The sequence below is a fragment of the Vombatus ursinus genome, unplaced genomic scaffold (assembly GCF_900497805.2).
Source record: "Vombatus ursinus unplaced genomic scaffold, bare-nosed wombat genome assembly UNPS02000577.1, whole genome shotgun sequence".
Classification (NCBI taxonomy): Eukaryota; Metazoa; Chordata; class Mammalia; order Diprotodontia; family Vombatidae; genus Vombatus; species Vombatus ursinus.
In genome coordinates, this window is record NW_020940355.1 from 27961665 (window position 1) to 27986731 (window position 25067).

A 25067-nucleotide genomic window follows, 5' to 3' on the forward strand; every position below is an offset into this window, starting at 1 on the left:
TATCAGAAGAATCCACTGGGAATGTTAATTCATCAATGGTATTTATGATGAATGGGGAGACCGGAGGCAGAGAGCCTGGCTAGGAGACTATAGCAGGTCAAAGTATTAACCATCTGTCTTCACACACTAGGGAGACAGGGCAAGAATGGCCATTGAAGTGCTACATCTATGCAAGTTGTGCTCTAAGCTTCTGCAAACAGGCAAGTAAAAAGGAACCTGGTATCTTTTGGCCTGAGCCAGGCATTCACTTAGAATGTGCATGCTAAAGCAGGGCAGCCGTATCTATATATCATAATGACGTTCTAGATTCCTGCTTAATCTAGGGGTAAAAATTAATTCCCTAAGAACCAAACAAAACAAAAACTTATTCATGGCTTAGCTCTCATTCCATTTGGCTCCTTGATCCCTTTTTTCTCCTTGGCATGGCCTCCAAAAGGATTCTCCTGCAATGACATTTAGATGAAAGTACATTTTCTTTTTCTTTAGTTTTCAACATTTGCTTTTATAAGATTTTAAGTTCTAAATTTTCCCCCTCCCTCCCCAAGAGAGCATACAATCTGATAAAGGCTATACATATACAGTCATATTAAACATACTTCCACATTAGTCATGTTGTGAAAGAATCAGAACAAAAGGGAAAAATTATGAGAAAGAAAAACAAAAACAAAAAAATAAAAAACAAAAAAAAATAGTATGCTTCAATATGCATTCAGACTCCATAGTTCTTTCCCCGGATGTGGATAGCATTTTCCATCCTGAGTCTTTTAGAATTGTCTTAGATTATTACATTGCTGAGAAGAGCCAAATTCATCGAAGTTGGTCATCATATAAAGTTGCTGTAACTATGTGCTATGTTCTCCTGGTTCTGCAGGCTTTACTCAGCATCAGTTCATGTAAGTCTTTCCAGATTTTTCTGAAATCCTCCTGCTCATCATTTCTTATGGAATAATAGTATTCTATCACATTCCTATACCACAACTTGTTCAGCCATTCCCCAACTAACAGGCATCCCCTCAATTTCCAATTCTTTGCCACCACAAAAAGAGCTGGTATGAATATTTTTGTGCATGTGGGTCCTTTTCCCTTTTTTATGTTCTCTTTGAGATACAGACCTAGTAGTGGTATTGCTGGATCAAAGGGTCTGCATAGTTTATATAGCCCTTTATTCTAAATTGCTTTCCAGAATGATTGGATCAGTTCACAACTCTAACAACAGTGCATTAGTGTCTCAATTTTCCCACATCCCCTCTAATATGTATCATTTTTCTTTTCGTGTCACATTAGCCAGTCTGATAAGGTGTGAGGTGGTACCTCAGACTTGTTTAATTTTGCATTTCTTTAAACAATAGTGATTTAGAGCACTTTGTCATGTGACTATAGATAGTTTTAATTTCTTCATCCAAAAACTGCCTGTTCATATCCTTTCATCATTTATCAATTGAGGGAAAGTACATTTTTTCTTTTTTTATTAATTTATTTTAATTTATCAACAATCACTTGCATAAGCTTTTGAATTTTAAATTTTTCTCCCCCTCCCTTCCCACCCCCCTCCCCAAAACAGCACACAATCTGATATAGGCTATACATATACATTCCTATTAAACATGTTTTCACATTAGTGATGTTGTAAGGAAGAATTAGAAACAATAGGAGGAACCACAAGAATGAGAAAACAAAACAAAACAGAAGAAGAAAACAGCAAATAGTGTGCTTCTATCTGCATTCAAACTCCATAGTTTTTTCTTTGGATGTGGATAGCATTTTCCATCATGAGGCCTTTGGAGATGTCTTAGATCCTTGCATTGCTGAGAAGGGCTAAATCTATCAACATTAGTCATCACACAACATGGCTGTTACTGTGTACAATGTTCTCCTGGCTCTGCTCACTTCACTCAGCATCAGTCCATACAAGTCAGAAAGTACATTTCTGAGGCAGCTAAGTGGCTCAGTGGATAAGGACTGAGCCTGAATTTGGGAAGACCTGAGTTCAAATCCAGCTTCAGACACTTACTAGCTGTGTGACCCTTGGCAAGTCACTTAATCTCTGTTTACCTTAATCCATGAGGGAAGAAAATGACAAAACATTCCACCATGTTTGCCAAGAAAACCCCATGGACAACATTGGCATGTGGAGTCATGAAGAGTTGGCCTGAGCAACATTTGCTCAATCAACCTTGAAAGAACCATGGCCTTCCCCCACCCATAACCAGGCATTAGGGTCCCAAGCTTGCCTGAGTGAAAGACTCAGCCTGAAACTCAAAAAGAACCTTGGGATTTCCCAGCCTGACTTGGTGCCCCTCTGAAGGTCTGGCCCCAGCCCTGAAACAAAGGACAGACAATAAAGCTTCCTTGTAACAAAATAAAATAAAATGAAAAGTCAAGAGAGTGCTGCCTAAGGCACAAGCCAAATCTGACCTAATTCTTGAGTCCAGAAGCTCAAAAGATTGGGGTAGACATCAGAAAGAACCCCTTGCTGTAAAGGCAGGAACTAGAGGGAGAAGCACGGGTAAATAAGGACATTACAGGATACCAAATGTGTTAGTATAGAGCAAGCAACAATGGACAAGGTGACTCATTAAAGGCCTTTGGGGACCTTGGGTTACTGAGCTCATTGGGAGAGTGAGAGTTGGGTGACAAATGGACGCCAAAGGTGGATGAGCAGCCCTGGAAAGAGCTTGGGAAGCCTTCTACCAGAGGTGCTAGTCTCTCACCTGTGGCTCCAACGGTAACGAACAGGCCTCAAACATGTCAGCGAATGAAGGGGATGTCCACTCCAAGCATGTAAAGACTTCCCCTGGTGGAATGGGCAGGTGAGAACAATTTGTTCCAATGGCCATCAAGGTGACTGAAGTTCTTAGAGCTTGATCAGACATTGAAGATGCCAAGGTCATCCACTTCATCCCTGGCCACCACCAGTCAGTTGTCTTGACTTTTGTCTTGCTCCTGGACTTGGATGCCTCTGGAAGAGTCCACCAGCCTGCCCATTTGAGTCACTCATTGAACAAAAGTGGGTACTGCTAACTTCATTTTTAAGCTTGGAGGTCAGTGCCGTCTTAGTGCTTGACACACATAGGAGGTTTTGATTTGTTTTTGGATTGGACTTGTAATTTCATCTGTGTAAGGTACTCCAAACGTAAAAACTTCCTTCACTAATTCAAATGAATCAACAAGCATTAATTATGCACTTACTGTGTGCCAGGCAGTGCACTAAGTGTCGAGAATATAAATAAAGGCAGGAAGATAGTCCCTGTCCTCAAGCACAGGGTGTTCTAGTGGGAGAGACAACATGTAAATAACCAGGCACACACCTCACATGTCTACCTGTATGTATACACACACAGGAGAGAAAGGGTGAGGGAGCACAAACATCACTCTGAGGGGGAAAAAGAAGGGGAGAGACAGAGACAGAGACAGCAGAGAGAGACAAATAGAGACAGAGAGAGACAGAGAGAGGGATAAGAAGATGCACATAGAGCAAGAGACACACACACACACACACACACACACACACAAACACACACGGAGCCAGAAACACACAGAGAGCAAGAGACATACACAGTGAGAGACACACAATGAAACGGAGCCAGAAACATGGGGAGAGACACAGCCAGAGAGAGAGAAATACACACATAGTGGGAAAGAGGCACATATAGTGAGAGGGACATATATACAGCAAGAGACACACACAACAAGAAAGACACACACACATACACAGAGCTAGAGAGAGAGAGAGAGAAGGACATATAGGGAGAGACATACATATACAGCAAGAGACACAGAGAGAGAGAGAGAGAGAGACAGGGAAAGACACAGAGCAAAAGAGAAACACACATAGCGAGAAAGAAACACCTAAAATGAGAAACATACAGCTAGAGAGACAGTGTAAAAGAGATACACAGGTGAGAGAAACAGAGTGAGACATGCACACACACACACACCCCAAGAGCAAGACAGCAGGAAAGTCAGAGCCAGTGCCAGAGAAACACATACAGAGACATGAACAAAGAAATAATTGGAAGAGCAATTGGAGAAGAAAAAGTGATGCTCCAAACTTGGGGATTTGGGCTTTTCTTATTTTGTCAGAGAGAAGTCTCTCACCTGCTTAGTTTAGAAGCCACCATGAGTCAGCATGACCAAGTATTTACAATGCCACAACAACAGCAAACCTGAGAAGGAAAATGGACATTTCCGCTAATAGCCCTTCAAATACTAAAACTATCACATTCCTTATTATAAATGCTTTTCTGCATTTTTTCACCCAAAACATTGTGATATGCAAAGACAAGAGCTTGGTTGTTTGAACTAGAACTTGGCCTTTGGACAGTCCATAGGTTTGGAATGGAACCTGGGGAAAGGCAGCTATCAGCTGACAGGTTGGCCTTTAGCCATTTCCTAAACTCCTTCTCTCAGCCTTGGGGAAAGTTCCAGGCATTGGGGGCTCTACCTCTGTCTTTGCTCTGTGTTTCAGGCATGACTGGATACTAGGAAAGATTTTTCTATAGGTAGTTAACCTAGAATCTGTAAATCCAGTTACTTGGAGGTAGATCAGAGGACCTCTGTATATCTCTCTCCTGAGAGATATTCTATTAGTGAAAATCACATCAAGGAGAAAGTGAAAAACCATTAAAATAAAACTAAGACACAGAGACACCAAGAGGCGCACCAAATGAAGAGAGACTGGCTGAAGCCCTGGCCCTTAAGCCAGAGGGATGAGGCCCAGTACTACCTCAAAAACTTTCTATCCGTATGGGCTTGGCCAAATTCTTAGGACCTTGGCACCTAAACCAATCTAACATGGACTTTGTGGATTCCATGGCCTCTGAAAGCTTTGGCAATGACACTTCTTAGATCATGAAGCCTCAGGTTAATAAAGAATGGAATAAGTGAAACGAAATGGGCAAATGAAAGATGAGAAGGTCATGAAGTGCAGTGACCAGGGCCATTATCCATCCACATACTGACTCAGTCACTCACCCTTAGCTGAAGAAGTATAACCAGGGGAGAGGGAGAGTGGGATAGAATAGGGACAAATGAAAGAAGGCATAGGCAAAAACCTGAATTTCCAGATTTTGGCCTAGACACATGCACAAAGCAATCCTTTTTGTCCTCCATCCATGCCTGAAATGTGGAGAGGGCAAGGACAAGGGTAGAACCCCTAAACAGTCTGGGTCTTTCCTCAAGGTCAAGTGAAACAGTTTAGGGCTGGAAGAGAGAAACAGATGAAGCCCCTCTAAGCAGCTGGTGGCTGAGGGAGGTAATGAACACTTAAAAAAAACCAACTAACCAAACAAAAAAGACTTGCCAGGGTTGCAATACAAATTCTTTTCACAGGAGGGAGACATAATCTAGTATACTAAAAGTGCTGCTAGTCTTACAACAAAAAGTCCCGATGATAACCCTAAGAGATCTAACAAAAGAACATGCTAGACCATCATGAAGCAACAGATTATTTGGGGTCTGGGCAAGTCACCAAGGTCTCACAGTGCATGAATGAATGAATGAATAAAACATTTGTTAGGGATTTACTCTGTACGATAAGCACTGGGGATGAAAAGAAAAGCTAAGTATCCTTGCTCTTAAAGAGCCCATGTTTTAATGGATGCTAATTGCCCTGGAAAGCCTAGTCACATTAGATCTAGGATCTTACAGCTTACATTCTATCCATGAAGAAAATAGTGAGTAGAAAAGGGAATATAATTTATTTTTGCTGGATGGCTATGAGATCTGTAACCCCTGGAGTATAGCTCCCACCAAATGGGAGATATCATCACCTGCTGTGGGGATACTGCACTTTCTAGCATGCCCTTAGACCTCTAAGTCCCAGCAGCTCTTGATTTCATACCTCTGGGGCCTTTCAAGATGCTCTGCTGATGCTCAGGCTAAGCTGCCCTTCCTTTCCCTAGCTCTAGAATTCCTGTGCTGAGTAGAAAGGTTCTTCTACCTCATAGCTTTGTCTTCTTTTTGTCTTCTTCTCTACCTTCACTATGCTGCCCCACTATTTGATACAGACCATAAAATAGGCTAGTTAGAAGGAAAAAAAGAAATACATAGAGAAAGAAAGAAAAGAAAAAGAAACATTTATGTATGTATATATAATTCAATGCAGGAGCCAGAAGAAGGGGAACCATTTTCCCACAAATACCTGGGCTTGGGGGGTGAGGTGGGAGGAGAAGAGTGTCTGTGGCTGCTGTGTAGGGGCTTGGTGGGATAATAGTTTTACCTGGTGAGAGTTCTGGGTGGAGGTACTCCATATGGCTGCATCTGGACCCCGTATTTTTAATCTGAAGGATGAAACCCCAAGGAGGGAAAAGATGGGATGGGGTCCATTAAAGAGAGGTGATTGAGGCTGTGTGTTGCTCTGAAGAATTAAGGGTCAATGTCAGGAATCAGAGGCCATTTCAGAAAGCTAACACTTGGTACTTGGGGTTGAGTCAGCAGCTAGGAGATTGTCTGAGCCTCTGCATCAGCCCAGAGTGTATTTGAGAGTTGGTGGGGGGCAGTCCCTGGAGAGATGGGGTTTGGAGGGGTGGAGGGCCAGAGAAGTGATATCCCTTTAGGAGGTGAGGACTTGACTGGGAGTACTCTTACCTGGTGCTGTGGTTACTTTCAGTGAGTGGGCAGGACTGTGTAGGGCTACTTCTGGGTCAGGTGTTTCTAAGCGGGATGGGAAGGACTAGGGAGCATGAGTGTTAGGGTGGGAGGGAAGGGAGGTATGTTCTTAGATTGACAGTGAGATACTTGCAAAGCCCTATGTGAGACACAGTATTTTGTTTACTGCTCTAGTGAGAGCTAAGACATCTAGATCTTCACAAGATATCATCTATATTTAGCATATATAATTACCAAAGTCCAAACAAGAGAACACAAGAACATGAAAAAGAATTAAAAAAGGGGATAATAAAGCCTGAAAGAATATGTATATTGCCTCTTTGCAGTCTCTTAACCCACCATACTGTAAAATCATAGCTTCTGGAATGGATCTCAGAGATCATCTAGTGCATTACTCTTATCTTTTAGAGAGAAAGCTAAAGGTTAAGTGAACTGCTCAAAGTCATATAGGTAGTAAGAGACAGAATCAGGATTTGAACCCAAGTTTTGTGACTCCAGACTAGTGCTTTTCCCACTGTACCATGCTATCTTCACCAATATCCCCCCTCAAAGCCATGATTAGCAAACACTCTTCCAGACCTCCCAACACTATAGACAAATGCAGTTAACCAGCTGGGATGGGTACTTCATTGGGGAAAAATGAGAGAAGTAGGGTTGATAGTTCAGAGAATAAAATATTCCTAGAAGATGGGGAAGAAATGCTGAATGTGAGAAGAAGAGGTCTGATCAATAAGATGTGGGGAAAATGATTCATTGTATTGTTTTAGAAAAAATTGTGCTGTTTAAATCCAATCTTATGTGACTAAAAGTTGTCCACACACACCCAGAACAACAACTCTCTAGGAATGCTGGAGATAGCAACAAAGTATTTTGGGTTCTCTAGGGTCCTGGATTCACCCAAAGCATTCTTGTTTTGAGTCTCCACACCTAGGTCATGTTTTGGGTCCATTCAAGCTTGTATTTTGGGCTCCCTGGTGTTTTGGGTTTGCCCAAATTTTATTGAATGTTTACAGTTACCCATATTTATCTCAATCTACCTTGTTTTCAAGTTGCACTTTTGGCAAAATTGCTTAACTATGTGTGTGTAGTTCTTGTATAGGCACCCTTGTCAAACTACCATACAATGTAAACTTTCCAGAACCTTGACAAAAGGGAGCCACACCTCCTTTTCAAGCTTCCTTTCCTCTACCAAATGATCTCATACATTTCTTCCTAAAACTATTTCAGATTTTGGAGTTTATTATCATGAACCCCCAAAAATGGTGTCAGAAGTGGGATTCCTTAGTGGCTGCCCCAAGTTCCAAAGTTTCTTTGAAACCATGGAAGCTGAGTAAATCTCTGTGAATGTATGATTGAGCATGGATGGGACTGACCGACATGGGGTCATATCAAGTGAAGCAAAAAAAAACTGGTGAGTCCCCTTGGGTTCAGGTCAGACATAGTCCAGGCCCTAACTCTGAGTATCCATAAAATTAAGGGGCTGTACTTGGAATGAGCCCCAGGAAAGACTCAGGCAGGATCAGAATTTACCCAGGCTGCCCTAATCATTTGGTAAGCAGTTACTAAAAAACTAAAACTTTTAAAATTATGCTGGTGGTCTTTTGGTGGAGCTTTTTCGTTTTCTCTTTCTTTTTTTTACCTGTCTTTCTCCTCAACTATCCTGAGATACCTGGTCTGTGACTAGCCAGTAGCCAGCTGGATATATTGGTGAATATGGGCATTACTTCTATGCTCATTCACATAGGATTAACCTATATTAGTGAGGGAAACTTGTATTTGGCAGGCAATGAGGGGGGCTTCCACTGGGGCTTCCACTTCAGAAGTTTTCTAGCATGCACAAGGTATTATTTACCTTTGGAGAACTTGGAAGCGAAACACCTTGTCACCCATAAAACTACTGTGAGATAGCGCAGAAAGGGTGCTTAGAAGGGTAGGAAAGACTAATGAAGGCTCATCTCTAAAGGAGGTCTCTGAGCTATCTGTAATATTAAGCAGGACTTACTCTAACTGACATTTTGTTTACACTTTCAGTGGAAGATAGGGAGGAAAACTGAAATTCTTTCTCTCTGCCTTCATAACCCTAGCCAGGTTGGAGATTGCAATTACAGTGAAGGGGAGCATGGGATGAAGGACAGTTATTACGGGAACCTTATTCTCATTAGAATTGGGTTAAAGAGGGAATAACATTTGCATCCAGTTGGGTATAAAAATTTTCTTAACTTACAGAGAAATAGGAGGACAAGGGGATGGGATAAGGAAGGGACTCTTAGAAGGATGTGCAGATTAGGGAGGCAGCAGTAAGAAGGAAATTAGATTTCTGAGGAAGGATAGGGTAAAAGAAAGAGAAAAATAAATAGTGGAAGGAAATATGATAGTGACAAATACACAATTAGTAATTATAACTTTGTGAGATAAACTCACGCATAAAATAGAATTGGATGGCAGAATAGATTAAACCAGAACCCAATAATGTGTTGCTTACAAGAAACACCTTTTAAAATCAGATACACACACAGAGTAAAAATAAAAGACTGGAGTAGAATTTATTATGCTTCAGCTGATATAAAAAAAAGAGGGGTAGCAATCATGATCTCAGATAAAGGTAAAGCTAAAATAGATTTAATTAAAAGAAAAAAGCAGGGGAAACTACATCATGTTCAAAGATATCATAGATAATGAAATAATATCAATATTAAACATATATGCACCAATTCTATGGCATCCAAATTTTATAAAAGGAAAAGGTTAATGAATTACTGGTGGAAATAGATAGCAAAGCCATAGTAGTGGGGGACTTTAACCTTCCCTTCTCAGAACTAGAAGAATCTAACGAAAAAATAAAAAAGAAAGAAAGGAGATAAATAGAATCTTAAATAAGCTAGATATTATAGACACTCAGAGAGAAATGAATGGGAATAAAAAGAAATGTACTTTTTTGTAATGGCACATGGCAATTGTACAAAAATTGACCATATATTTGCATATAAGACTTTATAGTCAAATGCAGAAATGCAGAAATGCAGAAACATTAAATGTATCATTTCCCAAATAATAATGCAAAAAAATTATATTTAATAAGGGATTGTGAAAATGCAGATTAAAGATTAATTGGAAGCTAAATAGCCAAATATGTTTTTCTTCTAAATAGTATTTTTCCAATTACATGTAAAAAGCAATTTTTAACATTTATTTTTTAAATAAAATTTTGAGTTCCAAATTTTTCCTCATCCCTCTCCTCCTTAAGACAGTAAGCATAAATAAGCTAATCTTAAAGAATGTGTGAGTCAAAGAAGTCATAGAAACAAAGAATGATTTTATTAAAGAGAATAATAAGAATGAGACAATATACTAAAACTTATGGAATGCAGCAAAAACAGTAATCAGAGAAAAATTTATATCTCTAAATGCTTACATCAATAAAATAGAGAAAGAGACATCAATGAATTAGGTATGTAATTTTAAAAAAACTAGAAAAAATAACAAATTAAAAATATTCAATTAAATATCAAATTGGAAATCCAGAAAATCAAAATGAGATTAATAAAATAAAATGTAAGAAAACCATTGAATTAATAAATAAAACTGGGAGTTGGTTTTATGAAAAAAATAGTAAAATAGATAAACCATTGGTTAATATTTTTTAAAAGAAGAAAATCAATTCACTAGTATCAAAAATGAAAAAGATGAATATACTACTAATGAAGATGAAATTAAAGCAATTATTAGGAGTTATTTAGCCCAATTATACACTAATCATTTTTTCAAGCTTCCAAGAATATTGATTTTTTTTTAAATGTTTGATTTTCCCCCATTAAATGTTAAAACAATTTTAACATTAAAAAGAAGTTTTGAGTTCTAAATTCTCTCCTTCTTTTCCTCCCTCCCTGAGATGGTAGGCAATCTGATATAGGTTATATATGTTCAATCACACAAAAAATTGCCATATTATTTGTTTTGTACAAGAAGACAAAGAAAGAAAAAAGAAGGAAAGAAAGAAAGGAAGAGAAAAATAGTATGTTTCAGTCTGTATTCAGACTCCATCAGTTCTTTCTCTGAAGGTGGATAGCATTTTTTATCATGAATCCTTTTGGAATTGTCTTGTATCATTGTATTTCTGAGAATAGCTAAGTTATTCACAGTTCTTCATCATACAGTGATGCTATTACTGTATACAATGTTCTCCTGCTTCTGCTTATTTCACTTTGCATCAGTTCATTAAGTCTTTCTAGGTTTTTCTGAAATCATCCTGCTTCTCATTTCTTATAGCACAATAATATTCCATCACAATCATATACCACAACTTGTTCAGCCATTGCTCAATTGATGAGCATCTCCTCAGTTTCCAATTTTTAGCCACCACAAAAAGAGCTGCTATAAATATTTTGTATTAGTAGGTCCTTTTCCCTTCTTAAAAGGGAATCTTTTTTCTAAAAATATCTTTGGGATATAGACCTAGCAGTGGTATTGCTGGATCAAAGGGTATGCATAGTTTGATTGCCCTTTGGGCATAGTTCCAGATTGCTTTCCAGAATGATTGTATCAGTTCACAACTCCACCAACAGTGCATTAGTGTCTCAATTTTCCCATATCCCCTCTAACATGTATAATTTTTCTTTTCTGTCATATTAGCCAATCTGATGAGGTGTGAGGGAGTACCCCAGAGTTGTTTTATTTTACATTTTTCTGATCAATAGTGATTTAGAGCATTTTTTCATATGACTATAGGTAACTGATTTCTTCATCTTCAAACTGCCTGTTCATATATTTTGACCATTTATCAATTGGGGAATGACTTGTATTTTTATACATTTGACTCAGTTCTTCATATATTTGATAAATGAGGTCTTTATCAGAAACACTTGCTGTAAAAATTGTTTCCCAGTTTTCTGCTTTCCTTCTAATCTTGGTTGCGTTGGTTTTGTTTGTGCAAAAACTTTTGAATTTTATATAATCAAAATTGTCTATTTTATATTTCTTAATGCTCTCTATATCTTGTTTGGTCCTAAATTCTTCTCTTATTCATAGATCTGATGGGTAAACTATTCCATGCTCTCCTGCTTTGTTTATGGTATCACCCTTTATGTGTAAATCATGCACCCATTTGACCTTATCTTGGTATACAGTGTGAGATGTTGGTTATACCTAATTTCTGGGGCAGCTAGGTAGCACAGTGGATAGAACAACTGGCCCTGAAGTCAGGAGGACCTAAGTTCAAATCTGGCCTCAGACAAAACACTTGACACTTACTAGCTGTGTGACCCTGGACAAATCACTTAACCCCAATTGCCTAAAAAAAAAAATAATAAAATAAAAATATACCTAGTTTCTGCAATATGGTTTTCCAGTTTTCCCAGCAGTTTTTGTCAAATAGTGAATTTTTGTCCTGGAAGCTGAGATCTTTGGGTTTATTAAACATTAGATTACTATGGTCATTTACTATTGTGTCCAGTTTTCCCAGCAGTTTTTTTGTCAAATAATGAGTTTTTGTCCCAAAAGCTTGGATCCTTGGGTTTATCATATGCTAGATTATTCCCCTTGCTAATTGTTATATATTCATGTATAAGATTAGGTCTTTAAAATATCTTATTCTTTCAGAATGATATGAGGATAACATCTGTGTGCTAAAGAGATCAACTATTCAACTTGATATAATTTTCAAAATGCAGTGAAGTGTCTTCTAATAACCAACCATCCTGATGTTTTCATCTTAGAGACAATAATCTGGGCCCAGGATGGACTCTCAGATGTGCCTGCCCCAAGTGATGTCTAATGAAGATTTAGCCACTGGCTCTGCTATACAATTTTTGGTGACTTGGTGCCTTAGCCATATATCCCCTACTTGAAAACTCATGATCATTTTAGCAGGGGACCAAAGCTAGCCATTGTTCACCTCATACTTCCCTGATGCCAGTGTCATGTACAGCACTGAGATGTTCAACTTCCAAGTTTCCTTGTGATACCTCCTTAAACAGAGGTTTTTCCTCTTGTGACATTTTTTTATCTCAGCTTCTAGGGTTTGCAGTCTAGGCTTCTCTTGATAGTCTTGGTCTTACTTGATAAATGTCTCTGATTTCAAGCAGTTCAAGTTAAGAAGCTATTGGTGTGGACTAGGCAAAGCATCATTAGTTGCACTCCCTGGCAATGCAGGCTCCCTTCCCTTTTATTGAATTACTGATCTCTCACAAGTGGGCCCAGGAGATTCTTGCTGCTGTTGTTGGTAATATGGAACAGTCTTATCAACTGAAAGTGTGAATAGTGAAAAACTAGGGGAATGTTTCAAGCCTAGGTGATCCTAACTCATTCCACCTGCTAACCATAGTGTTTAATGTGTACCTCTGATGAGCTATGACAAGGAATCCAGACCTGGTGGCTGTTACTATTCAGTGATTGCCCAAATTGGAGATACATGGGGATTTTGAGAGTCTGGAAGCAGAGGGTGGAACAAAAATGATATTGTAGCACATCTCTGAGGAGCCAAAGGTGGAACTTGAATAAGACATAGAAGGAAGGTCATCAGCTCTACCGATATCTCAGAAGATCCAGGCTACAGAATTTCCCTTAAAAATAAAGTTGACTCTTTCTCCAATTTCCCTTCCCAGTGCTTGTCCAGCCATAGACAACATAATATAATTTTCTATTTTATTACCCAAATGTTTCCAGTTAATGAAATTTTTTTCCTTCAACCACAAAGAGGCCAGGAGCTGACTTAGAAATGAATATAAATGTAAAGTGAGTCACAAAGATCAATCTTTACCTAAATGTTAGGGAGCTTAGAAAAATTGTGATTAACTCAAAACTTTTCTTCTAAAATAGTTTCCTTAAAGCTGAAAAGAGAAAGAACATACAGATCTTAGGGGCCATTACATTGCTCTGTAAGCTTTTACATCAGCCCATCAACTAACAATAGAAGTCGAAAAGCTATGACTACTCCAATGGCTTCAGAGAAGATATGGGAATGAATAAACGATGTGACCAGGGTCAGCCTGTTAACCTGTTTACCATCTTTATTTCATTCTTTTTCCTGCTACGTCCACATGTTAACTACATCTTTCAAACCAGGAACCATTACTTTCCTTTATTTTTCTTTTTCTGATGTCTCTTCATGATGAGCATTTTTATTATGTATATGTTGGTTTGACTGGCATGCCAAAACTATGCTTGAGTCTGGACTACCTTTTATGGTTTGTCTTGTATAGGAAGTCTTACTGATTTTAATCAACTGGAGAATGGAAGGAAAGTCATTGACCCTCTTCTATATTGATTAGTAAGCCTCTGCTCCCACCTTCCCACTTCACATTCTAGTAGTGCAGTGAATTCTGAGCTTTCTCTCTTGCCTCCTTCTAGGCATGAAAAAACTGCAGGTCAGGCAGGAAGTGACTGATACTATGACAAATGGCAATATCAGACCTGGAAGTGAACCCAAATGAAATACTTTATACTAACTACATGACCTTATCAGCTGGCAATCCCCTTTCCATTCTCTGAGGGACCAGAGTGGATTTTTGGTTTAAGATGTTGGAAAAAAATTTTCCCATCCCTTCATTACTCTAGTCTCACTTTCCTTCCTAATGCTCCTTTCTTGGCAAGAAATATGTTCTTCTACAATAGATATTTTCTGTCCTATCAGTTCAAATTTTGGTTTTGTACAGAAGGTCTTCATGATCACATAGTTGGCTTTTAAAAAAAAATAAAGACTTAACTGAGTCTCATTTGCAAAATGAGGGAAGTAGCACTTACCTCGAGGCATTAAATAATGCATGAGGAGTGCTTTGCAAACCTTAAAGCATTAGAAAACATCATATAAATGTGAGCTATTCATTATATTCAATATCTTTAGGCAAAATTGATACAATCACAACAAAATTGTGTGGAGCTTTCAGACCTCTACAAAGAGTCTTGCTTAGGATATAATCAATCAGTACCACATAACTGTTATTTTCCCAGGGCAAAGCTACTGACCAAGGTTAATCTCATTCTTCTATCGCTTCTAGGAAGTCTGTCCTAAATGAGACAAATTATGAGTATTTGATTATGATACAAAGACATAAAGAGCAAGTTGATCCTTCACCATGAATACTACTGGAACCCAACAGGGCCTTTTTTATATGGCAAGATAGACCATTGGCACAGAGAAGCTGTGTAAGTAGGAACCATAAGTAGGAACCCTTTGAGTGATGACTGTCTTTATTTCATAGATCAGCTTGGTGTTGAAGTTTCTTTCAAGATCAATAAACTTTAAACATTTAGTAAGTGCCCACTAGGTTCCAGGCACTGTACTAAGTGCTGGTCATTATCTCATCATACTAAAAGTGATGTTGCATGTGTTTCTTCTTGTCTTATATGTTCCATGGTACTATTCAGGTGATGCAAGGTTTCTTGCAACTTAAACCAAGTAGAAGATGTCAAACTTCTTACTATTTCTTCTTTATCCTATTAGAAACTGAATTTCCTCAAAAAGAAAAAAAATGTGAATGACTTTTGCTTTAGGTGATGAGTGCTAGAGGTGCAGGCTGTAGTGTATTTGCCCTACCCTGGCTCATTTCCCTATTTTCTGTTATTAGAGGGAGCAGTTGGCTGTCTTGTGATCAGGCAAATACTTAATTATCTGGAGGGTAATATTGTATATTTGGCCATCAGATAATATTCTAGTCCCTCATGAGTAGCTTACTTCCTTATACTTACCCTTCTCTCCCCTTTACCCTACAGCTTGGGCAATCAGAGAACAAATGTAAATGACCTGGTGCCCAGGTTTAATAAAAGTTCTGATATGACCTTGATGTATTCCTGGACTTAAGGGGAGGAAAACTTATACTCTTTCATTGTTACTCATCTGTTAGCCACCTTCACCCTACAACCACATCAATTCATTAGATTTTTACAATTTATTCAGTGTTTATTGGATTTATTAAAACAACCAAATTTAAAATGCAAACAGTAAAACATTTGGAGATAATGAACTTCAGGATCCTTTCAATTTTGGTCAATTCCTCTAATCTAGTATAAGGGTATGCTAATAAAAGGAAAGGAATCGGCAAGATTTAAAACACAGGTATTTCCTCTGCAAATGTTCTTAAAAGGGATGGGGATTAGGGAGTAGGGAAAAGAAAATAACTGAGTAGAGTTTTGGTAGCCAGTAAGAACATGATCAGCATGATCTTAGAAGGTCAAACCAATCTTGGACAGGTCTGGCTTATCATCTCTGTTCATTCTGCCATGGTTGTTTGGTCTCTACATCTTGTAGCAGGTTCACTACATTGGCCTCTCAGGTTGATGTCAGTTCTTGGTCACTAGACCAACAGTACAGAGGTCCCTGCTCCTCTTCTCCAGGACACAAATCTCAATGGATGGCAATTGTTGTAATTTTTCCTCAGAGTTAATGAGGAGGTCTTCATAATTCTTGACTATAATCTTTGGTTCGGTCACATCTGCCTTTGCATTCAGTACACACTCAGAGGGAAGTCAGCCTTTTTGGCAAATGAAAGAACAAGGTACTGTGGCATTTGAATTTTAACCAAAGGGTAATTGAAGCAGAATTGTCTGCGAAAATAGGAATATCATGCAAGATCAATTTTAATCTTCTCAATACTCTGTGCCTCATTTTCCTCATCTGTAAAATCAGAGAGTTGGACTACTAGATGACCTCTGAAGTCCTTTGCAGAGTTAGAGGTAGGACCTCACAATAAAAAGGATGTAGATTTCCTCTAATTCAGTGGAAAGGACATGACAGACTAAGTGTACCCAATCACAGATTAATATACTAAAGTTTATAAGGTAAACCAGCCCCCTTCAAAAAGTAAGGCATCTGCTCACTCCCTTACCGTTCATTCAAGTGCCTGAAAGAGGAACATTTATTGCCCATTACTATGTGCTAGATGCCATTTTTCACACTGAGGATGCAAATACAAAAGTGGGACAGTCTCTCCCTTGAAAGAGCTCACATTCTCTTAGGGGGAGAGAACACATAAAGGGGAATGGTCCTCTACAGGTGTCTCGGTTTAGAAAGCACCAAGGATGTCCCTGTGATGCTTTTTAAACTATTTGGAGGCCCCACCTTTTTTTGCATAGAAGATTTTTACTGAAAGGTTCATTGTTTTGGCAACAGTACCTATAGTTTTGGCTTGACTGGCAATGCATTTGGAGTAACTGTTATGAGTTGATTTCAATGATGCTGGGCAGGGAATGCCTTAATTAAATAAATGCTAGTGGGAATTTGGGAAATCACTCTATTCTGCCTTTCCTGTTACATAGTCTTTTGCTTTCACCTTACTCTCAAAATAGTCAAATCCCCAGTCTTCTGTTCAAGGCAAAGGGGTTAACCTCTGTTAGAAGAATCAATATTTTTTTAGGAGGTTACCTACTTGGTGCACTACCCAGAAACTGTGAGGTGAGGCTAATTTGTAGCTGGTAAACTCTCAACACATATCTTAATCCAAGAAACGGAAAGGACTGTTACCCTCAGAAACTACCTCAGTGATCAAAAAATGACTTCTTTTTCTTCAAAGATAATAGGGAGTTCTTCTGGAATAGCCTATATATCTTGATTTGGTCTCTTCTGCCATTGTGATAAACACTTCACATCCAGAAAGAAGATATTTTCAGCAACTAAGAGGATACTTTGACAGAGGCTGTGGGGTTTATTTTTAATGCCCTGGCTTTGGTTGGCTTAGTGCCATTGAAAATTTATGTATGTGAGTTTATTTAAAATGACTAGGAAATCAAATTTAGAACTTGCTTTGATATGAATAGTTAAGCATTACAGAAAGGAAGTAGAGTTAATAATCGTGGGCCTGGTTATAGCTATTTCTAATCTAGGAGAAGTAACCAGAGTTTAAACCAGAGTTGTTGGAGCAGCAGGAGGCTAGATGGGTCCTCATCCCTTTGGTATCTGTAAAATATTTCTGAAATTCCTTCCTCCAAGGAATTGTGACTGGCTTAGTCCCTTTAGATCCTCAGTTTCCTGTGGTTTTAAGAAATGCATTTAAATTGAGAAATTTAGGAATTTTCTAGAAGAGAAAATTAATACATTAATTTAGCCTAAATGTTTCCTTTCTTTGGCTAGCTTTTTCTTACCCCCATTTCTGTCACTATTTTGACATAAGATGAGCCTGGCTTTGATTCTTCCACGTCATAAAGATGATTCTTACAGTTCATCAGTCTAAGGATTAACTCTAAGCTGAAGGGTTGAAACACACTCCTCCAGAAGTTGTATCATCTCTTAAAGTTAGGTTAGAAGGACCAGAATTTAAGAATTCCTCAAAGGATCAAGCTGAATCAACTGACACAATGCATTTTCTTCCTCTTGTCTCTTTCTTTAAGGAGGAAGAAAATGCATTGTGTCAGATAAGACATAAGTTTCTATCAATTTAGTCTGACCGTTCTAATGCTAGAAGGTTAGATTTGATTTGATACAAGTGTAGGGCATAATGGAAAGGCTGCATGGGTCAGAGAGAAGCACTTTAGAGGCAGGACTGGATTCCAGGACTTTCTGGCTGAGCGACCCTGGGCAACTCTTCTAACTTCTGCCCAGGACAACTCTCTAAGGTAATAAGGCAATAGATAAATGGATGGTACCTCACAGATGGAGAGGTTGCCAAGTGACTGATGGATGTTAGTCCGGAGGTTAATGTGAAGAATGGGAATCATGCTTTTCTTTTGTGTTCAACTGTTGGTAGCAACAGAGAATCAGATTTGTTAGAGTACTGAAGCAGATAGCCTGGGAAGCATAAAGTCTTCTGAAGGGAGTAGGGCATTAGTGAATGTAAGGATAAATGTAGGATGAGACCTAAGAAGAAGGAAAGTTTTGATTAATAAGAGAAGCGGAACTGTAAAAGGTACAATGGAGAGGGAACTAGGATGGGTTTTGTTGAGGAAATACCCAACTTCTTGGGAGAGATATGCTCATCAGCAGGATTCTGATGACTGTGCATCAAAAGATAGGAGGCCAGAATGAAAGTAGAGTGATTTGTTAGCATGTTAGAGAATCTGCTCTCAATAATAGCAAATTCAGATTCCTGAGGTACAGATTTTTTTTTTATTGAAACAAGAGTTTAATTAAAATTAACAAGTAACATTCAAAATAGAAGAATGGAAAACTATCATGTATTACTTACTCTTGTCCCATGGCAGACAACCCAGAGAGCAAAGAGAAAGGGCATGGTGGGCTGAAGAGCAGTGTAGTGATGTCTACTTCATAAAAGAGGGTGCAAGAAGGTTATTGGACAACCAGTGGCAAGATACACAGGCCTTTTTGGCCATGGGAACAATGTGGGGCAGAGCCATGCTGCCAGAGTGACCATCCCAGGTCACATTTCCCTCTGTCTTCTGGATCTTCTCCCTTATCTTCTTACCAATGGCCGTCTCCTCCATGCCAAAGATATCAGTACGCCCCTCAGCCAGCTGCTGCAGGCTGCTCTGGATATGCAGACCTGGGGCACAGACCTCACCATTACTCTGCTTTTCCTGGATCAAGCAGTCCTGTTGTTCCAATCATCGAGGATCCAACATTCTAATGCACATGTGTTCCTGCTTCTTGCTGGGGAGGGGGATCTTCTCCCCAGTGATGGGGGACAGGAGATAGTCATTTGGAGCTGGAGCTGAACACAGGGACTTGGAAGCTTTGGGGTCATAGTCTTTTCAGATAACGACCTTATCTGGAGTTGGTGGGAATGAATGGTGGAGACCTGGATGTCTCTGGAGCAGAGGGGACCAGAGGGGACTTTCTGGCCCTCAGCTTCTCCACAGAATTCTCCTGCATATCCTGCACTTGGGTGTCCTGTCCCTGCTGGGACAGAGGCTCCTCTGTCTTCTCCTACTTCTCATCTTTGTCATTAGACTCCACTTCCATTCCCACTGCCTCATTTCCCCAAACTTCCCATAGTGCTCCTGAATTAAGGCAGGGCACCCAGCTCTAGCTGGGGTGACGGGAGGTGGGAAGTGTCCTTGTTCATTGGTCGGGAAATCTACGGTTTCCAGCACCACAAGGTCATGCCAGTCAATCTGCACATATGCCACCCACTCCTTCTTTCTCTTCTTCTTCCTTTTTTCTCTCTCGCTTCTGGAATTTGGCCCACTCCACACGGTGCCACACCTGACCCACAACTTCTCTGTGGTCTCTGCCTCTTTCTTGAGTTTTGCCAATAAGCCTTTTGGTGGAAGCAGAATCTTGCTGTACTGCTTCATCAGTTTGGTGAAGCAGTTGAAGAGACTGTGCTGGCGGCGCAGGAAGTCAAATTGGGCATTCCTCTGCTCATTCCGTATTAGCTGGATCAGGAACTGGCGCCTGCCCTTTGCGGGCCGCAAACTGAAAGGTGAGCTTCACCACATCCAGGTGAGAAGCCAAGTGGGGGAGGGGAGGGGGTCCGGTCACGAACCTAAACTCTGGAGGGGAGTCCTTGGGTACAGTGGTCTCCTGGATCACCTGGGCTGGACCTTCTGGGGCAGCTGTTGCTGGGAGGCCTGTTGTTGCATGACCTGAGAGATGGCAGCCGAGGGTTCCTGAGCCTTCCCCTCCTTGAACTCGCTGATTTTGTGCCGGTAGTAAGCATGGTAGTAGGGGTGCTTAGCATCAAGAAGTTGAATTTGAGGTTGTTGGTTTCATTCCGTAATATTCGAGCTTCAAATTCAGGACCGTTTCTGGCTACGAAGCTGGCGGTCTTTTCAACTACATTCCTAACCTGGGGGGGGGGGGGGGGGTAGACGATTTCCACCACGGGCTTGGAAATGGTAGAGTTCTTGGAAGCTTCTTCTGGGGACTGCTTGGGCTCCGTGGCGACGAGTGGCGGCAGGGGCACTGCCTGCATCAGTCCTTCATCACATTTGGTTTTTAACCCTTTTACACCCACTCAAAGTATTCAGTCAGCAGCACTCGAGGACAACTGATTTGCTTATGAAATGCTTCGCATTTTTTTAAATAGAATTTCGGGTTTTTCCAATTATATATAAAGATAGTTTTCAACATTCCCTTTTTTTTTTAGTGCTGGAAAAGACTTTTTAAAATTTATTTTGAATCATCAACAATCACTTCCATAAACTTTTGAGTTTTAAATTTTTCTCCCTCTCCCTCCCGTAGATGGTGTGCAATCTTATATAGGCTATACATATACATTCCTATTAAATATATTTTCACATTAGTGATTCAACATTCACTTTCAGAAGATTCTGAGTTCCAAATTTTTCTCCCTCGCAATCTGATATAGTTATACGTGTGCAATCATGTTAAACATTTCCACATTGGTCAAGTTGTGAAAGAAGAAACTGAACAAAAGAGAAAAACCATGAAAAAAAATAACAGGAAAAAAAGTGAAAATAGTATGCTTCCGTCCGCATACTGACGATAGTTCTTTCTCTGGATGTTGATAGCATTTTCCATCACAAGTCTTGGCATTATCTTCGATCTCTGTAGTGCAGAGAAGAGCTAAGAATATTTATCTATGCTAGTTCATCGGCATCACTGGTGCCTCCCAGACTACTTGCATATACCAGCCACTCCTTAACCCCACCTAGATCACTTAATTAGCCTACTTGATAATTCCTTTCACTGTTGCACTGGCCCACCCCAGACTACTTAACCAGTTGTCAATCCCACCCAGACCCTTTCACTATCCCTTTTGTATATAAACTTCGGCACTATACTCATCAATTTGCAGGTTCACTAGGAACCCTGCCTGCTTCTGTTGGCATTACAATAACCTTTGCCTGTTGACCGGAGGATTGTTTGAGTGTGTGAATTCATTCCAGGCAGACTCCACCCTGTACCCTAACATTTTGGAGTCCCTAGTAACCCCAAACCTCATCATAAAGGCCTACCCTTGATTAAGTCAGGGCAGAATAATGCCCAGATTTTTTCATGCCTATGCCCATTTATCAGATAACTATTACGATAATCTTGGCTTTTTTTTTATCAGCAAAATATTACACTAATAAATGACCACCACACTGCTATGTAAAAGTGAACCTTATGGTCTCATAAGGAAGCAACCCATGAAAGCTTTAAAAAAAAGTGAAACCTATTTACATTTCACTTCTTAAACTCTGTCTAGTCTCTATGTTTTAGTGTTCCATGCCATTACCTAGAGGGGTGAAATAAATGGAGAGATTGCAAAATCAAGTAAGTTCTTGGTCTGTGCCATCTCCTGACAATTTCATATCAAGAAATGAAGTAAAGAGGTTCCCAGAAAATAGTTCTCACTCACTGCAGTTTAATTTGAATTTGAAGTTTAAAGTTTATTTAAAGTCTAAGTTAATTTGAGTTTAATTTAATTTCAGAGTTGCTTTCAGAAGACTCAGTACGGCTCTTCATTACAAACTGCTTCTTCTCAGAAACTCATGTTGCATAGAAGGTCCTGCTTGAGTCAGGTAAATTGGACATTCCCTCTAAAGTGGCAAGAGATTGCAAGAGTCATTGTTGGGGAAAGGGTTGGCATGGAAGATGACATTAGTAGCTTAACTTCAGCACTGAACAGAGCTCCAGTCAAAATACCTCATGATCAATATAGGTTGATGCCCTTGGTTCCTATGATACAGCCTATAGGACAATAGTGCCTTTTCTTGGTGCAAGCAAAAGCCTATCACAGGCTTGAGAAGTTATCCACTCATTAGCTTTGCAAAGCATAGCTTGTGCAATATATTGACTATCCATAATGGAGCAAAGCAGTATACCATGAGCTTGTGTTGAAGCCAGAGCAATCTGGGCTCTGCCAAAACAAATTAAATCCCCTGATACCTTTTAGGAAGTGAAAACAAATTCTACCTGTAAGTTTGAGGTTCCTTATAAGAGCAATAGTTATGTTGGGGGTTTACTGGCTAGATTTCTTTCTTAAAGACCATGCCTTAAACCCTCTGGCTCTCATTGATTGGCCAACAATAGGTCCCTGCCCGAGTACCACTTAATGGTTATTTTTTGGGCCCTGAAGGCTCAGAGCAAATGTAAATAATAACCGTTTCTCATTCAAGCAGCAACCCTGAGGCTCTTCCTCTCTCAGTAAGGCAGGTTTTTTGTTAGTTTGTTTGTTTTTTGCTTATTGATTTGTTTTAATTAAAGGGCTGTCCCTTGACTCATTAAACAGGCCTAATCACTAAATGGGCGTTGCCTCAAAGTGAGAACTCCGAAAGACCTTAGCTTAAAAAGGCCAAAATCTCCCCCTACATCGTGGGCCATCTCCATGTGTCCTGATCCATATCTGGGCCCTGGACCCAGATGGCTCTGGAGGAAAAAGTGAGGTGAGGCTGGTGACTTTGCACAGCCCTCCTTCACTCCAGTACAATTCAATTGCAAGTCTTAGCAGAGTCTGCACTTCTGGTCAGGGTAGTCGCCCTCCTTACCGAGGTAGAGCTCCTCCTTACGGTTCCTGTCACCCGCCGGCTGCGCCCGAGGTGGTGGCGCACCAAGGGGGCGGGGGGTAGATGGCAGTGCTGGAGCAGGTCCCGCTGTGGCAGGGCTGCCAGGGCTCCTCAACTCCGCCCCTGCCGCGGGCCAACAGGACCCTCCTGGTGCGGCACTTACCAGCCGATCTGACGCTCGAGGAGAAGGAGCATCTCCTCAAGCACTTCGGTGCCCAGGCTGTGCGCATCCTGTCCGACAAAGGCCGATTGAAACACACTGCTTTTGCTACTTTCCCTAATGAAAAAGCAGCGATAAACGCTTTGTCAAGACTTCATCAGCTAAAAGTTTTAGGTCACACTTTAGTTGTTGAATTTGCAAAAGAACAAGACCAAGCTTCCTCCTACTGTCGGACTTCGTATTCAGAGAAAAAGAAAAGGCCTGATGAACCTGTGGAAGAAGATAAAGAAAAAAAAGAGCCAAGTTGTTTGACGATAGAAAATGGAATTGCACCAAATCATGGGCTAACTTTTCCTTTAAATCCGTGGCTCAAATACCTGTATCCACCACCTTCGAGCACAATACTAGCCAACATAGCAAATGCCTTGGCAAGTGTGCCTAAGTTCTATGTACAGGTGCTTCATCTTATGAATAAAATGAACTTACCCCCACCTTTTGGACCAATTACTGCCCGACCTCCCACGTATGAAGAGCATGTGCCAGTGCACGTAATTCTTCCCCCAGTGCCTCCTTTGCCACCTGAAAAGCCTCCTGTGCCAGAAAAAGGTGAAGGATCTAGTGGAGAAGAATCAGAATATGAAAGTGGTGATGATGAAGCCCATGACAGGATAAGAAGACTGATGGAATTAGTCAATTTTCAACCCAAAAGACCAAGGACCGCAAAGCAACTCCATGTAAGGAAAAGGCAAAAGATAAAGGATATGTTGAATACGCCTGCATCTACTTCACACAGTAATTTACACCCTGTGCTCTTGCCTTCAGATGTGTTTGAGCAGCCACAAACTGTAAAGCATAAAAAAATAGAATTCAGCATATCTTCCATGATACCTGCTGCACTTGTAAAACATTTAGAAGGAGAAAAAAATAATGATTTGTCTGCTCCTGAAAATACAAGCAATGAAGGATTTGGAAAGATCTTTCCAACTCCCATTCTGAATGACAAAGAGGAGATTCAAGAAGACTCAGATGAGATCCTAACAGAATTTGTCTCTAAAAAAGAGTTGGAAAAAGGCAGAATTTCTAAAGAAGAAATGGAAACACTTTCAGTTTTCAAAAGTTATGAAGCAGGGGATCCAAACTGTAGGATTTATGTAAAGAATTTAGCAAAGCAAGTTGAAGAAAATGATCTTAAGTTTATTTTTGGAAGATATGTTGACTTTTCATCACAAACAGAACGGACTATGTTTGACATACGGTTGATGAAAGAAGGTCCCATGAGAGGCCGAGCTTTTATTGGATTTCCAGATGAAAAGGCTGCAGGTAAAGCTTTAAGAGAAGTTAATGGATATGTACTTTTTGGAAAACCCATGGTGGTACAATTTGCTCGATCTGCTAGACCAAAACAAGATCCCAAGGATGAAAAAAGGAAAAGATAGATAATTATTAAATGTTCCTTTTGAATTTGTGAAGGAAATTTATGATTTTCACATTGATCGATATATGTATAATGAATATACTAATAATTTGGATGTCCCAGAGCCCCATTTTCCCAGCACACTTTGGCTTGGGAGTCAGAGACTCACAATGCAGCTTGAAGTGATCCATCAATTCTTGACAACAGCTATATTCTTGTGCTGTACTGTGCCTGTGTGTTAAATGAAGCAAAGCAAAACTGCAGGACCTGTTCTCATTACAGAATTCTGATCCTGTACTCCATAAGCAAAGTAATGACCCCCAAGACTTAAAACAATCAACCTCAACATTCCCACAGGACTTGAGGACACCTGTATTGTCCTGCACTCATGGACTTGTCATGAGAAATTGCTCCAGCCCTGGGAATGACTGTTTTGTAATCCACCTTCCTCCTCCCTTCCCACTTGTGATTTATGTATATAACCTCTGTCTTTACTGCAGAAAGGGGAGCTCTCCTCAGCAGAACTTCAAAGGTTTGCAAACTGTG

At 39.9% G+C, this 25067-nt stretch overlaps 2 pseudogenes; one reads left to right on the forward strand and one right to left on the reverse strand.

Moving 5' to 3' along the window:
- Window positions 1–18792: 18792 nt before the first annotated feature.
- LOC114048917 lies at window positions 18793–20408 on the reverse strand (annotated as a pseudogene).
- Window positions 20409–23010: 2602 nt separating this feature from the next.
- On the forward strand, window positions 23011–24543 carry LOC114043190 (annotated as a pseudogene).
- The last annotated feature ends 524 nt before the right edge of the window (window positions 24544–25067 follow it).